Source organism: Lissotriton vulgaris, chromosome 4_1 (genome assembly GCF_964263255.1).
Source record: "Lissotriton vulgaris chromosome 4_1, aLisVul1.2, whole genome shotgun sequence".
NCBI classification, from domain to species: domain Eukaryota; kingdom Metazoa; phylum Chordata; class Amphibia; order Caudata; family Salamandridae; genus Lissotriton; species Lissotriton vulgaris.
The window spans coordinates 1,388,370,390-1,388,388,082 of NC_141691.1; the positions used below are offsets into that span (position 1 = coordinate 1,388,370,390).

Sequence of the window (17,693 nt, forward strand, 5' to 3'; positions counted from 1 at the left end):
TTATTAATTTAAGCCCTGTAAACCAATAGGGGTCGTCTGACTTTCTACATAAGGTACCTCTTTTTAGTACACTACATAAAAAGCCAGCTTCCTACAATCAAGGACTTGCAGTCGGCACTATCGAAGGTTATTTGTTAGACCTTTTGGTCTTTTTGCATTTGCTAGACCAGCCGTTCTGTTTGTGATGAGATTTATAAAAGGTTTGACACATAGGTTTCGCCCGAGCTCTTTGTGATGCAAGAGTGGATCTTAATTTGAGCCTACTTTCCTCATGTGTGCTCTTTTTGAGCCAGTGCACTGCCGCCCTCTATGTCTCCTGTCTCTGAAGACTGTATCCTTGTCACGATCTCTTCAGTTCATTGCAGGAGTGCGCGCCAAGCTCTCTCAGTGCAACTGCCTTACACCACCTTTTTACCAGATTAATTTATGTTGAGGACCAGGGCAGCTTTCTTGTCAAACGTTGTGACTCTTATTCACCCTGGACAATCCATCAGCACTCAAACGTTCCTGGTACGACTTCCTCCTTGAAATAGGGAAATAGACTCCTTGAGCTTTTATGTCGATCGCAGGAAAGACCATCGGGTGAACAATCAACCTTTTGTGGGATTCTGTCGGTGTATAGAAAGGCAGTGCAGTGCAGAGAGAGGCTTTGTCGAGGTGGATAATCTTCTGCATTAGGATCTGCCATGCATTGGCTAAGAAGCAGCCTCCAGAAGAACAAAAATCCCATTTCATAAGATCAAAGACTACTATCACCGCATTGGCACGCATAATACATGCTCTTGATACCGGTTAGGCCATGATGTGGGCATCAGTGCACCACTGCCTGGATTGTCAGGTCTGTCAGGAAGGGCATTTCGGCCATTACGTTCTGCAGGGCCATTCCTCTGACCCATCACCTTGGGTGGTACTGATTTGGTATCTGTTCTAAAGGCTAGCAATCTGCAGTAAGAACTATTCATAAGAAGAACAAGTTACTTACCCTCAGCTACCGTCTTTCTGGTGGATACTCTAACCGAAGATTCTTCACTGCGGTCCCAACTCCCCGCTTTGTGGAATGGACTTATTTCCAAACTAAACAGTTCGCAATTTAGGAACCTATACACTCATACCTTTGAATATTGTTGGGCTCATCGCCCCAGGACAAGGAAACAGTAAAAGAAGAAGCCGTAGTCATTGTGCAGAAGTGGCGCTTCTATCAACAAATCAATCAATCAATCAATCAGGAGTTTATATAGCGCGCTACTCACCCATGAGGGTCTCTATGGGGCTCCTTTCTTAACTACACATAAAGAGGTGACCCCCTGCAACCATGGAGAGGTCCTGAGGCAGGGAAAAGAGACAACAATGGAGCCAACAATCTTGTAGATCCTCATTCAACTACTGTCTTTACTGTCTAACACGGTAATTCGTAAGAAACGTCATGAGTTTCATTTATTATGAATAACTGTGTTAGATAGTAAAGATAGTAGTTGCCTGAGGATCTACAATATTGTTGGCTCCATTTTTCACTTTCAGGGCAGAACAGAGTCAACAGGGAGCTGCTTTGTCTCACCTACCGGGGCACAGGGGCACTGCCGTTCAGTCTCCTGGATCCAGTCTGACACTTGGGGCTATTCTAAAGGTGAGGGATAGGTGGTTAGATAGAGTATTCACCACAAAGAGGTTTACTGAAAGTAAGTAACTTTTTCTTCTCTGTGGAAGTTGGGCATAGCCTGTGCCACAATGGCACGGGTCACCCCAGTGCATTCTGGGGAAGAGCAATTGGTATGCATCTCAGGAATCTCTCTGAGGAAGGACACGTGTCTCGAGCAGTGGCCCAAATGCCAGGGCTAGACATACAAACTGAAGTACAAGCTGGAGACCTACTTTAGCATAAGGAGGAACACCAAATACAAACAGACCTGTGGCACTGCTGTGGTACTTTATGGATGTTGAGTTTAATACTGAACATTTGTTCTCGGATAGGTCATGCCTAAAGACCCTGCAGGGGGAGCTCTGCTGACCGACCTGACTGTGTGAACCTTCTCAGCTAACCCAACCACAGACAAGTACACAGTGTCTAAAAGCCGTCTCTTCCCCTCAGCAGAAGACCGGAAGAGGGTTTCTTCAAGCGCCTGTATTACCAGGGCAAGTGAGCTGAATGGTAACCGACCAGAGAAAGTAACCCCTTTATGCACCACCTTATATTCCTGACTCTGCCTGTTTGTAGCGAGGTCTAGCACCCACCAGCCATGCGAACTAAACGATTGAGAAACTGTCAAACTGGCCTCCCCTGATGTAAGCGCTTTATAGACCAGCTCGGTTAAACAGTGCGTGCACCGCGTTTGATGTCCCTGATCAGATGCTGCCCCCTAATTCCACGGCAGATTGCTCAGTTCTCCAAAATATGCATACTAAATTCTAAGAGATGACAGGCGAGGGTGTCACAAATAGCAGAGAGCCGAGGTGTTAAATATTCCGCAAACTATCTCGTTTGTTGTTCTCTTTGTTACTTCTACAGTCTGTCCATTAGAGCTCCCATTGGTTAGGTTTTCCATGTTTCGATTTTAACATTATAATGTTGTGAAACTTTGTCAGGAAAATAGAAAAAAGTTTAATAATGGAAAAATATATTCTTTTATTTTTGTGCGCAACATGTCAATGTGATCTCAAGTGCAACTTCTTGAAATAATTGCTTAGTCTTGCACACCTGCGGCGCTTAACATTAATATACATATAAAAACCTTTGTGACATTGTTTTGTCTAAAACTATTTATAAATATATCGAATTAAATAATTGCAGTTGGGATAGATCTTTTTTTGTGGTTGCCCAACAACCCGTTTACTCATGAGGTAGCCTATGACCTACTTGGCAGAAAAACTGGAATGGCAGGATGAGCAATGCTGATCATCAGATAATGAAAAGCCGTTCCAACAATTTTTCTCCAAGTACATCTGATGCCCTTTTATTGACTGAAAGTGACCCTGTTGGGGAGGTGGGAGGAAAAGCAACCTTTTGCTCATTTTTGCTGTCACTGTTCTACTTGGAAACTGACCACTGCTTCTGCAACCCCTTAAAATAAGGGCCAAAACGTGTATGAGGCGTGAATCACAACGAGAACAGCACACATTGCCTACATGCTTCAGGTCCTTTGATCTTAATTACACTGGAGGACATAGCCCTCTATCTGCTTGATTCAAAAAACTGTTTTGTTCATTAATGAAAAAGCCTCTTGGTTGACAATCACCTTTGCATCACTGAATAGCAGGTTTGGCATGGAGTGTTGTTATACTCATCCAAAGAAAGAGAGATGCAAAGATAATGTCAGGAAAGCTAAAGAATGATGCAGGAACCACTTGGATCAGTAAATAAAACAATTTACATGTTTAAGTTCGAAGATCCAAAATAAACACGCATTTGCAATGCAATCGAGTCAGAGCTATTTGCGTTGTAAATGACAATGTCTTATGTATGTGTTTTGGTTTGGAGTGTAGAGAATTTATGAACAGAGACACAGCTGCAGCACTGCCTAGAGGACTTAGAATGAGGAATTACCGACTAGACCAGAGAAGTAGGTAGCAGTACTGTCTAGAGGACTTAGAATGAGAAATTACTGATGAGACCAGAGAAGCAGGTAGCAGCACTGTCTAAAGGAGTTAGAATGAGGAATTACCGACTGCCTAGAGGACTTAAAATGAGGAACTACTGACAGAACCAGAGAAGCAGATAGCAACACTGCCTAGAGGACTAAGAATGAGGAATTACCACTGTGACCAGAGACACAGCTGCTTCACAGCCTAGAGAATTTGGAATAGGGGAGTTACTGATGGGACCAGAGAAGCAGCTAGTAGCACTGCCTAAAGGACTAAGAATAAGGAATTATTACTGGGAACAGAGACACAGCTGCAGCACTACCTAGAGGACTTGAAATGTGGGAATTTCCGATGGGTCCAGAGTAGCAGCTGGCAGCGCTCTCTGGAAGACTTAGAAAGAGGAATTTACAGATGGGACCAGAGTAGCAGCTAGCAGCACCTCGTCTGGAGGACTTAGAATGAGAAATTGCTGATGGGACCAGAGAAGTAGCTAGCAGCATTGCCTAGCGTACTAAGAATGAGGAATTCCCACTGGGGCCAGAGAAGCAACTAGCAGCATTGCCTAGAGGACTTAGAATGGAGGAGTTACCGAATGGAACAGAGAAGAAGCTCGCAGTACTGTCTGGATGACTTAGAATGGGGGAATTACCACTGGGAACAGAGACACAGCAGCAGCACTGTCTAGAAGACTTAGAATGGAGGAGTTACTGACTAGACCAGAGAAGCAGCTAACAGTACTTCCTATATCACTAAGAATTAGGAATTACCACTGGGAACAGAAACACAGCGGCAGCACTGCCTAGGGGACTTGGAATGAGTAATTACCACTGTGACCAGAAACACAACTGCAGCAATGCCTAGAGACTTAGAATGAAGAATTACTGACGGGTCCAGAGAAGCAGCTAGCAGCCCTGCCTAGAGTACTAAGAATGAGGAATTGCCACTGGAACTAGAGAACCATTAAAAGTAATGGGGTAACCCAGTAACTCTCAGAACCTGAGCACGTAAGCTGAACAACAACAATGGTTCTGTCGGGGAACGCAAACGCAAGATAGTCCACTTTAGAATACAGTAGTCTCAAACACCGATCTTCCCACCTGACGGTGCTGAAGATTATATATAAAGGAAAACAAAATTATTTCGCTATATATGATCATGGAGTATGTCGGCTGACACTCTCCATCACCTAGTTGAAGGACCAGTTTGAAGAAACATGCACCTTTTATAAGGCTGTCCCACTTCCTTTTTGTTTGTAGTCCTGATGAAGACCCGCCACGGATGCTCACAAATCTGCACATTTATCTAGGGTCGAAACGTCTACGTTATGTTTCCGTCCACACTGAGCCTCAACAAAACAAAGAGATAAATGTAATGTTTTGTCTATGTGTTTGATTATGTTTGTACTTTTTAAAAGTATTTACAACACTTGGTCACCAGTTACGACTTATTCACTCAATGTGTACACAGTCCATGTGTTTTGTTTGTTTTGGACAGCTATGCAAAGAACTGTGAATTCAGTCACCATAAGGTTTACACTAAAAGACTAGCCTTCATAACTATTGTGGTCAGTGTCTGTTTCCCTATATATATCCCTTCTTGGATATATTACTTTATTTTTGTATTAAATACATTGTTCAATTTATTTGCGTTCCCCGACAGAACCATTGTTGTTGTTCAATTGGAACTAGAAAAGCGGTTGCAGCACTGTCTAGAGGACTTAGATTGAGGAATTACCACTGGGAACAAAGATACAGCTGCAGCAATGTCTAGAGGACTTAGAATGAGGAATTACCGACAGGACCATAGAAGCAGCTGCAGCACTGTCCACCGCACTAAGAATGAGGGATTACCACTGGGACCAGAAAAGCAGCTAGCAGCAGTGGCTCGAGGACTAAGAATGAGGATTTACCACTGGAACAAGAGGCACACCTGCAGCACTGTCTAGTGGACTTAGAATGGCGAATTACCACTGGGACCAGAGAAGCAGCTATCAGCAGTGGATAGAGGACTAAGAATGAGGAATTACCACTGTGAACAGAGACGCAGCTGCAACACTGCCTAGAGGACTAAGAATGAGGAACTACCACTGGGAACAGAGATGCAGCTAGCAGCAGTGGATAGAGGACTAAGAATGAGGAATTACCACTGTGAACAGACACAGCTGCAGCACTGCCTAGAGTACTAAGAATGAGGACTTACCACCTGGAACAGAGATGCTGCAGCAGCACTGCCTAAAGGACTTATAAAGGGTAATTACTGGCAACATAGGCACAGCTGTCATATTTGTGACCAGATAAAGAACAAGATTTACAAACCTGTTCACAGAAACGGAGCAGAGAGTTAATGCTAAAAAGGAAATTGTGTGTGAAAGAGAGCACCAGAGTAAAGTAACATTCTAACTTTGTTACTGCTCAACTCGATATTCAGTGACCCAGACTCTGTAGATCATAAGTGAAAGCTAAGGTGCGAAGGCAGTGGCGCCGCAAGACTTTTTGCTGCCAGTGGGGGCCAGGGCATTTGCTACCCGCAACAGGCCCCGGTGAGAAGGGGGTGGTGATAGTCCCAGAGTCCGCTGTCCCTGTTAGATCCACGTCCACTCCTTAGATTCCGGATGATGCACAAAGGAGTCCACCTCCCGATGTCCCCAACTCTGGATAATGTAACACAGAGTAGTAAGGCAATCAGTTGAGGGAAAGGTATTAGGGACGGAACAGCAGGGAGAGGGAGACCTGCAACAAAAGAATACATTGTTAATACAATGCAATATTGTTCTTCTACTCTCATATATTCTCACTATGACTGACTAGTGCCTGTGGCCTTGATGCGGAAGATATTTGTACTCTTGTATACCAACATAGATCCAAACAGAGATACTTCTCTCCTTTATAGCTGTATACCTACAACAAGAAAGCAGGAAATATTACATTCCCAATCATACCTACTACCAACCAAAAGACATATGACACAAGCCCATGCATACCCAAGATGATAGCTTTCATACTACAAAGATATATAACATCAGCAGTCTCAGGAAGCTTCCCCTCTCATTGTTATCGGATAACTGGGACAGATGATAAAGATTGGAAACCAGTATACCACTAGCACTCCTTTCTGTTCCAGGCAAAATGAAGAAGGATAAAATAACAAACTCAAAGTCATTAGTGAACGAATCCTCTCCGTGAAGGAAGGCAAGGGTCAAAGCGAGAACTTTTCCAAGAAAGAAACAAAGTCCAGAATCACTGACAAACACTGCCGCGCTTACCTCAGCGCGATTCCAGTCTGCAGCATAAAATCAGAACAACCGGCGCTTCCTTCAGCGCGGCGTTATGGATCACAGCGCTACCTTTAGTGCGGACAGCAGAGAGCAGATATGCGGGAGTCGGTGCTTCCTTCAGCGCGACGTTCCCGGATCACAGCGCTTTCATCGGCGCGGATGACAGAGAGCAGATTTCCGAGGGTCGGCGCTTCCTTCAGCGCGGCTTCCCAGATCACAGCGCTTTCATCAGCGTGGACGCCAGAGAGCAGATCTCCGGGGGTCGGTGCTTCCTTCAGCGTGGTTTCCCGGATCACAGCGGTTTCATCAGTGCGGACAGCAGAGAGCAGATCTACGGGGGTCGGCGCTTCCTTCAGCGTGGTTTCCCGGATCACAGCGCTTTCATTAGCGCGATCCCAAGGGGCACAAAAAGAACAACCAGAAGTCGAATATCCACCCGACCAAACAACAAGAACAGTATTACGCGCATATCCTGTACGCTCTTGCTGGGTATTATTGACAACGCTCCTCCCACTGCATGAACTGGAATTCTGGGAGATGTAGTCATATATTGAATTTGTCTGTAGGCGCATCTGTTCAGCGCCTGACAGTCCCACGATTGCCGCAAGTGCGAGCGGCGGGGGGTGTCTGCCACCCCCAAAACACAGGCCGCCTCCCTGCCCCCCCTTGCTACGCCACTGTGCGAAGGGGAGAACACACAGAGAAATGGTGGATGGGAGGGGAAAGCAGTAACACTGGTCAGCCGCTCACTTTGTAACATTTTCAGACCAAGAGGCAGGCAAGCGGAAAAAATTATGTGTGTAAAGAACTAAAGTAGACAGAAGATAAATTAACACTGTAACGGGACAGTCTATGGGAGAGAATGACAGACCAAAAAGAAAGACAAATGGCCACGATTTACCATTCAAAACTAAGGAATTTAGATAGGGCCCTGGAACAACAAATGACAAGCAGCTTGGAGCCCAAGTACTGAACACACCATCTCTCGCAGAGCAGCTCATGTGCACTGCTAGGCTCAACCTAAAAAGGTTTATATCCAGCTATTGACATTGAAGGGAACATGCAGCATTCCCTGGGACCACTATCTGGAAGCCACCTGACATCTTTTGCAAAGGATGAAGCTATCCCAATGGAAAAGCATCCTACCCCATGTCAGCTGCAGGCGTTTGTTCAATGATTTACAATTACAACTGTGATCTCAAACCACTGACAAATGGTCTTCCTAAGTAAAAAGAGAGGAGTAAAACCCCATTCCAGTACCCTCCTCTCTGGGATCCATAAGGGGCTGCAAAAGGTACTTTGCAGGTCGTAGAGCCTTTTTTGACTCACAGAGCCTTGAGTACACAGAGGTTCCTGATTTTGTGGTTCCAAAGCCTGCAATTTTGTAACCACAAAGTCATTGTGCGCATCGGGCCAATATTTTTAAGGTGCTCTTATTATTATCTAGAGAGCAGCTCAAAGCAACTCTAGGTTTTTAGAGCAGATGTCTGAGCATCTCTGTTTATACTCCAGAGTAGAATTGTGAGGGATTTATCGAGAACAGAGATGAGGTAAGCAATGTTATGAAGAGAAGAGCAGTATGTGCTGATGGCAATTACAGCAGAGCTGAGTGACTTGTGATTTTTAAAGCAGAGGTTTAACTCAGTCCGAATATTGTTGTTACTGATCACTGACATAATATCGATTACACTAACATAGAGTTACAAAAATATCCAGGATACAATAATGAATACAAAAATATTGAATTCCTATTTACAAACAGGTAAGTACAAAAATATCAAATCAAAAATATTGTTAAAAAAATATAGTTAGTCAAAATATCGATTTTTTTTAAATGTCTTAAAATAATTTAAAATTAATGAAATAGTAAAAATAATTAACAAAAATATACTTAAAAATACTTAAATAACCTTAAAATGATTAAATAATTAATTTAAGTTATTAAAAACATACCATTTTATTTTATTAAACATATATATATATTAACATAATATTAATAAAAAATATCCACTATTTTTACCGTAGGATAGTGGGAGGGTAAAATTTACTATAACCACTCCAGTGAGTGCAACAGTAGGGAAAGCGTTGGATAGCGTAGGGGTAAAAATTACTATTCCCACTCCAGAGAGTGCAACAGTAGGGAAAGCGTTGGATAGCGTAGGGGTTAAAATTACTATTCCCACTCCAGAGAGTGCAACAGTAGGGAAAGTAAATATTTATTATATTAATAAACATAAATTAAATATCAATACCAATAAAAAATAATTAACAATAATTACCAATTTAATATAATATAATAATTAATCAAATAAAAATACAAATAACTATTAATTATTAAAATTCATTACCTATTAATTACCAATTAACAATTAATTAATTAGCAAATAAAAATTAATTAACAACTTATTCAAAATAAATACCAATAAATAAATTAAAATATTTAATTAATTACAATTAAATTACTTCCCACCCTATTCCCCTATAAACCCACAACCCGCTACGGAAAATAAATTAATAATATTAACATAATTATCAATTAACCAATTAATAAAAATGAATTACCAATTAAAAATTAATTGATTACAATAAAAATTAATTAACTATTAATTCAAAATAAATACCAATAAATAAATTAAAATATTCAATTAATTACAATTAAATTACTGCCCACCCTATTCCCCTATAAACCCACAACCCGCTACAGAATTAAATTAAACAAAAATTAAATAACATGAAATTAATTACTTAAAATAAATTATAATAAAAATATACACTTTTCACACATATACTAACATACAAAACACTTTAAAAAATTCGATATATTTTAATACCTATATTATATACTTCGATATTTTGACTTTCTATATTTATAAAAATCTATATTAAATTGCTTATCTTAAATTCGATATTTTTGTTGACTATAATTCTGTCCATTCTATATTTTTACTTCGATATTAATGTCAGTCGATATTTTGAATTCAATAGTGTTTGTAGTTACCTGTTGTTACATTACATATGATACAACTTTATGCACCTTAGTTTGCTATGAGAATGTTATGCTTGAGTTAGTAGGAATGTAATCAGACATGTTGATGATTTGATGTAATGATTGGATTGCCTGACAGCCGGTGGTATTTTATTTTGTTGTGGGTATGTCAGTCAATTTTTTACCTTTTATAATTACTGCTGCAAATTTTAATCAATGGATTTTGCTTATTGAATCATGATCTTTGCAATTATGCTCTTTTGCACTGTATCGAAATGTTCGATGATTTTTACTGTGTTTTTATGATTATCTTTTTTGTCTTTTACTGGTCAAAAATAAGATTTATATATAAGTCAGTCAGAGTATTATCAAGAGCAGAGCTCTAGGCGAGTCTGTGTTTTAGCTCTGAGTGGTTCTGAGTTTTTAGATCAGAGTTCTAGGTGTGCCCAGAGTAGTACTCAAAGCTATCCTACTAAGAACAGCTCTAAGAGATTAGGATTGTACAGTTGGGGTCAGACTGACACCAAGGCCCTCATTAGGATCGCGGAGAATCCGCATCCTCTGGGCCGGCGGAAGCCACCGCCGGCCCGGAGGATGCGGATTCTCCGCAGCGGAGCCTCCAATGTCCCCCCGCCAGATTAGGATGGCTGGGGGGACGAGAAGTCCGTCTGCCGCTTTTCCGCCGCGGTCGCCTTCCGACCGCGGCGGAAAAGCTCTGATATGGTGGCGGTGTCTATCAGACACCGCCAGCCATATTAGGATGGTGGGAAAGACATGGTTTTCCGCGGCGGCTTTCCCGCCGTGGAAAAGCATACGGACTGTCACTTCGGGGGCCCGTTGCGTGCCCCCTGGGTGAAGGGGGGGTGGGGGGTACACATGTGGGGTACCTATGGTGCCCCCCTGCATTTGCGTGCACAAAGCAGCAGGCACTGCGCGGTGCCTGCCGCTTTGTGCATGCAAATGCAATGCATGCATTTTTCACCTTGCGGCGGGTGCAGCTTGAAGCTGCACCCGCCGCAATGTTAAAGATAGTGGATGTGACCGCCACCCTGGCGGTCACATCCTAATCTGCTCGGAGGGAACGCCGCAGCCCCTGCGGACGTTACCTCCTCCTCAGGGCCCCAAGATTGGATAAGAGTTTCGAATATCTAACTCTCTTACCAAGTACAGCCCTAGTGGAATGTTATTATTAGTAAAAAAAAAAAAAATTGAAAGCGTAATCTCAACAACCTTGATTTAGTGAATCAGGATTGCATTATGCTGTTAGGGGTGGTCGGATTTGACCCCATTCATAAGTGTTCAATATAGATTCCACAGGGCGTAGAATGCTCAGTTCTATAAACCTTCTTGTGTCCCTGTGAGACTTTTGTACCTTTCCCTAAAACCTCTTACTGGGTAAGTCATGGTATTTTGAGACGCTCCCTAGGTAGCTGAAAAGGGAAGCTCACCCGCGAATCAATGCTTGGTTTACTGTTTGGTTAGTGACCACGCCCCCTCTACTCAGCGTTCTGCTCCGTGAGGTTCCCGTAGTGTTCTGAGATCCTGCTTTGCCCTATTGATCCAGTTTGTGCTCTTTTCCAGCTCCTGAGACTTCCGCCTTTGGGTCACGGTATTTTCTGTTCCTGGTCTGTGTCCTGCCTGTTGTTTTTCCTCCCGCCCTGCTCCGTTACCTTTCCTCTTCTCGGCACGCCCTTCCCCGGTGCCTAGCGTCCCCTTCCTCCTGGATTCCCCTCCTGCCCTTATCTCCTCTTTGGTGTTAGTTTCTTGCTGGCAATTCATCTCAGTGTTTTGGCTCCGCGGTCACTCTTGTGATCGGAGCGGTTTTGTGTATGTTTGTTGTTTGCGCTCCACTCCGTCTTAAGTTTACGAGTGGAGCGTGTCTGGTCTATCGCGTCTTGTTGTAGTTACGCCCACTCCGTTCTGCGCTTCAGTCACTAGTCAGACGGGGTGTGTCTATTGTCCGTGTTTCATGTTGTTTGTTCCCTTCCTCCGCTTTGTCTTAAGCTTATGAGCCGGAAGAGGGGATTGTCTGTGTTATATGTTTGTTACTCGCTCCACGCTGTCTTAAGTTTATGCGCTGGAAGTGGGAATTTCAGTATCACTTTGTCTTTAGCTTTATAAGTGATACTAGTGTCATCAGCTGCACTTGTGGCCCCCAGTCCTGCTCTGTCTTCAGTTTATGAGTAGGACTGGAATTGGGTGCATTCTACTTTGGAGATATCCTTGCTAGTTGTCCCCCAGGTTCTCTGCTGTATCTCCTGGTTCTTGCCTGGACTTCTAGTTTAAATCCCTGACACTCACCTGTGAGGTAAGTGGAATATTATGTTGAACACTTGTGTATCAGCCCTGTAAAGTACTGGTGAGGTTAGTATTGTTGTACATTTATTTTCCAGTCTCCTGCCATCAAGACTGCAGCTACGTCACCTTGCTGGGGGAGAGTGGTATACTCCCTGGGAAAATTCCCCCCACACTTTTTGGTAGCAGCTGCCTTGTAGCGAAGTTATACCTTCTCGCTTTGGTAGTTGTCTGGAAGTGTGTGGGACATTCATCTTTGCTCCTGTGGACGAACAGCCTCCTCTCCCGAGGAGGATCCTTGACATATGCCACTGCAATGATGTATCTGCATGCCTAAACTGAATTTAATTGTGCAAATACCTCTGCGAGCAGGATCGCCTGTCACCATTTGTTTGTATGGTCTGTTTGTCGTCATCCTGAGAGACTACATTTCTCAATCTCTGGCCGAATATCAATCTACAAGTTGGCTGCAAGGAAGTCTAAAAGTGCAAGATTATTACAAGATTATTACAGAAGCAATTCCTTTACCTAAACTTCATAATGTTAATGGAGCCACCACACATTAAGGCAGGTCATGGTTTTGCATTGATGTGGCTGCACATTGTGCATCCAAGCTAGGGTAAACAAGTACTCTGAAGTTCATAAAACTTCACATAAGACCCACACAGTAGACACACTAGTTTACAATATTATTAGTAGCTTTTTACGAGGACTTTCCTACTGTTCAACTTTGCTGTAAAAGAAAAACCAGTGAGGCGTAGAGGTAGCAATAAAAATGAAAACCAAGGTAATGTGAGGGCGCTTTTTAAGCCTCTATTAAGGGACAAAATACACCCCCTCGAGGTATAAAATGTCGAGTTTGATGAGCACTGGTACTTATTTAGGGGCATATTAACAAGGGCATTATCTCTGCTGTTTTGGCTTTAAAAGCCAAAAAGCAGAGATAATCTTTTCGCTTTATTTACAAGTGGGTGCTAACATGCATTAGCGCATGTTAGCACCCTTTTATTCGACGCCTCCCTTTGCTGGTTAAGGTCGAAAGCGACGAATTAGCCTGCCGCCCACCCAAAAAAAAACCCTCCCCACCCTCTCACTGTCCTGAGGAAGACCCGCCATGTAAGAGGTAGTATCCCTACAATGAGGGTCGAAATGTCGACTATCAGCCACAGCACATGATCGGAGTGTGACTTAGTACACCTGTCATTTATGATGCTATACCAATGTTAAATATGATTTTTGATTAATTCCGGTTAGGCCCCCCTGGGAAGCCATTTTCAATTGTTGGAAGCAATTTACAATTGGATTGTCACTTGAACCTACCCACACCTTCCCAACACTGCACCACCCCTTCCCCCCTTTCCTGTACAGTGGGCACTGTTAAGATGTGTAATAATTATTTATATATATACACACCCCAAAAAGAAAAAATACAGTGCAAAACGTATTTACACTATCTGAATAAACAATAGTGTTTCATAAGTAATTTGGTTTAAGATTTTTTTACTGAACGTAAAGTAGTCCCATTAGGTCTGGGACCACGCTTGGTTAATGAGAGCACAGGGCCAGTGAGACTTGTGGATGATGGACATCCATTTGTGCGTGTTTATCTGCCTGTTGAATGCTGTAGCTTGCAGATAATTATGTTTTAGTCATTTACCATCGACTACGTGTGGAAGAGGCTTTGAGACATGTTTCTGTGGTAAACAGTGGATCTGTGTTGTGTGATCATGTCCGCTATGTTTTAGATGACTGTAAAATGTCCACTATTGAGCATGAGTTGGATGGTGCACGGTTCTGTGATCTAGATCTAAGTGCAAGTTTGGAATAGCTGAAGCATGTGTGAGCACATGGTGTGGTAGTTTATGGTCCGGGGGACCTTCTTGTCCCAAACTTGCTCAAACAGGTCATGCTCTTGTATTCATCCATCCTTTGCTGAGGCACCTCACTAGTCTGTAAAATGTGGGGGTGGGTCGAAACAATGGTTGATTCCTAATGGGTTGGGGCTCCAGACACTTCACCGGCCAGGCCACACAGAGGAGTCCGGTACACATCTCTGTCTCTCCAACATGGTGAGTGAGTGTATGCGATACTCCTGTGACACAAGTTCAGTGGTTGCTCCCAGACTGGGCCTTGTTTGAGATTAAGTTCATGCTTACCTGGTCAAAAAAGTGTCTGAACAGAAAAATTTTTGATTTCTTACGCCCTCAGTAATACCACCTCCCAACCATAAATTCTCTTCTCTCCATGTGCAGGCATGCATAGTTAAAGTATTTAGACATAAAGCCAGAAGTCCAGGAAATTACATCCACTTTCTGTTTAAAGGGGATATCTTCTTCAACCCCTTCACCAACAAAATTATCCAACTATACAAGACAGGCACAGTCATAACTGAACTACTGAGTGCCACTGTTGTGGTACAGGCCAAACCACTAATATTTTTCTGTCTGAAGAACGCCTTCTTGTCTTACAAACTAGAGCCAGTCAAGTCAAGTTTATTTCAAGTTTGGATCTCCTAAGTTATCCATAGAAACAAAACCGTAAAATTAATTCATGATTAATACAAATTCATAAAACTTTAAAATATATATATATGTTTTAAAATAATACATTTAATTCACTGCTGAGAAAAGCAATTGTTGGGCTTCACCAAAAAACACACGCATTACATTTTAAAATGTTTTTTCAAAATCGACAACAAGAGAAATGCAGTGCTGGACATATACAAAGAATGGTGATGGATTAAACCCAGATCTTTTGGCTGGGTGTGAGTGTTTGATTGATTCAGATGCTCCGTCCATCACCACCCCCTTTTGTACCGCTTTTGGCCGCCATAAGTGTGGCAGGGTATGCTCAGACGCGAGTCCCTTGCTCACTTTGCCACTGGATTCAAGCAAGCCGGGCTGAAGACGGCTGGAATGCCATAAACCGGTCCTCGGAACCTTGTTTCCAGTCCAGGGAAGACATGGCCTGGCAGTTCGGGCTGGACTGTTCCCATGAGGCACAGGGTCAGACTGATTTGAATATAGCCATGTCTGAACTGGGGTGGCAAAGTGGGCTAAAGAACGGTGATGGATTAAACCCAGATCTTTTGACTGGGTGTGAGTGTTTGATTCAGATGCTCCGTCCATCATCACCCCCTTTTGTACCGGACATATACAAATTACATGGTATAAATCTTGGATACCAGTGCTACATAAATTGCAAATTCTATCTTTAGCTGGTATATTTTGCCAGGCATCCGTTATATATTTGAGTGGTAAAATATTCATTCTTAGTAGAAAAAACAAATGTCTAATTCCATGGTCCTAATTCCAGGCTAGAATTCGTTTAGGAATATTCTTAGCTGGAATAGCAACAATAAAATGAAACATATCCTTTTTTAAGCAGAAATCAATATCGTATGCACAACTGAAATTACCTACCCATTGTTTCAGCAGACTTTGTAATTGAGGAGCCGACCAAATCTTTAAAAACATCTTGCTGAGTGTAGAAAACCCTCAATGCATAAGACAAATTTCCACCAAATACAGTATTAACCCGATTCTTAGAGACAATTTTTCAAAGCATTAGTTTCCTGAGAATGTTCTTTTTACTATTCAACAGACTGTCCCCAATGAATCACCACCACTAATGCCTGCTCAAAGGTACTAACCAGGTCGCATTCCAGCCTAATGGCTTGGATGGCTGCGTAAGTATTTAGAGTGCTTAATCTACGTAAAATGTACCCAACAATTTTATCCAAAAAAGCCCATTTAGTTCATTGATTACTTCTATGGCATTAAAAGGGTCGAAGGGACCTCCCAGAAATGTAACACCCCTTCCAGGCCCACAAAATATAAGCTTTACAGCATTAATTGCTGGTCCTTGATTAACCACATCGCCAATATTTATGAAGTGCAGGCCCTATTGGTCAATTACATATGGTACTGCAACAATCTCAGCGAGATGGGGTTGTGGGACCTGTGTCAGGAGACACTACATCTCTGGAATTGACTGGGATTTCCCTAATTGTACACCACCTGGCAGGATCTCTAAACATCAGGCCGAACAAATTCAGCTGCTGACGTCTAGCTGTTCACAAATGACAGCTGGATCCGGACTTGGCATGCGGTATCTTCCACAAATTGGGATACCCTTGGGTCAGTCTATTCACCACCATTGAGAGCGTGCAATGTCAGCATATTTATGCATTGGAGTTCCTAAGTCTTCTCTCTCTCAGATATGCATTCCCTCCTAGACTGGACCTCAGGGTTCCTGTACACTTTCCCGTTGCTAGTTCTACTGCCCTGAGTTTTGAAGAATGTCAGGACTGACTGGGCCCAAGCCACCCTAGTGGCAGAGGCTTGGGTAAGGAGAGTGTGGTTCCTGGAACTCCTGGGCTAGAGCATCTGTCCTTAGATCAGGCTGGTGCTTCGGGAGGATCTTGTGTTGCAGCAGCAGGGCAGGGTCTTGCAGCAGGGTATGCACAGTTTTATCTCCATACTTGGGGATTGAGCAGCTACAGTAGACTGCATTCAACCTCAGTCCGGAAGCCGTCGATTACATTCTTGCAGCCTGATATCCCACCACGAAATCAGTATACACTTGTTGTAGGGACAAGGGACACATTTATGGTTTGGTGCAGTACTCAACAGATTGACCCCTTTCAAGCCAAACTATCTAAAGTGTGGATTTTTGTGTTGTCCCTAGAGCAGCAAGGACTTGTTTTGGGCAAGTTAAAAGGTATGGCGACTCCTTTGGCTTTTTGTGGTTGCTGGACTAGCCCTCTTTATTTAAATCACCTGTTGTGATGCCTTTATTAAAGGTTTTTAACATGTGTTTCTGCCCACACCTTTCATCATGCCTCAGTGGGACCTAAACTTAGTATTCACATTCCTAATGTGTACTCCCTTTGAATCATTACACAGCTGTTGTTTGCTGTCCCTCACTCTGGTCATTTGGTAGGTTGCTACCTAGACATAACATCATACTTATATGAAGCGCTGCTGTCTAGACAGCCAGGTCCGACGAGAGGGGCACGTTGTGTGCTCAGTCATGCATGCCATTTTGGTCTGAGCCAGTTCACAGAACCATCGCCTGAGAGGTACTGCTTTGGTATCTACTCAAATGTGAGGAATCTGCGTTTAGAAGAACAAATTATTTTTGGTAATGCTCTTTCTAGTGAATACTGTGTCTAACTGAAGATTCCTCATCAAACCGCCCATTCCCCCGGTCTGGACACTGGACTCCTTTGGATTTCTTTCCCATCTTATAAGGTCCCCAGTCTAGAGATCTGAACACAGGTAAAAGCCAAATTGCTGTTGAGCTCTGCATCTGGGGTGCAGAAAGCCGAGAAAGCAACTGATGTCAGTGCATATGAGTGGCTTTTAAATATGGCTCCGCAAGTCACTTCCTGAGTAGAACGACATTGGTGTGAAACCGCATGACACCACCTACTGGCACGCAGTGGTATTGATTGCATTTTTTTTCAAAATCCAGTCTGACAGAATAGGATTTTTTTTAAAGTGGTATATCTACAGATAGATGGATGATCCAACGAAAAGAGCATTACAGAAGGTAGGT

At 42.9% G+C, this 17,693-nt stretch overlaps 1 protein-coding gene across 2 annotated transcripts in view; it reads left to right on the top strand.

The window, feature by feature from the left end:
• Window positions 1-17,693, top strand: part of ABHD3 (abhydrolase domain containing 3, phospholipase) — a 379,776-nt gene that overhangs the window by 236,848 nt on the left and 125,235 nt on the right. The gene's annotated exons all lie outside the window — the stretch shown is intronic.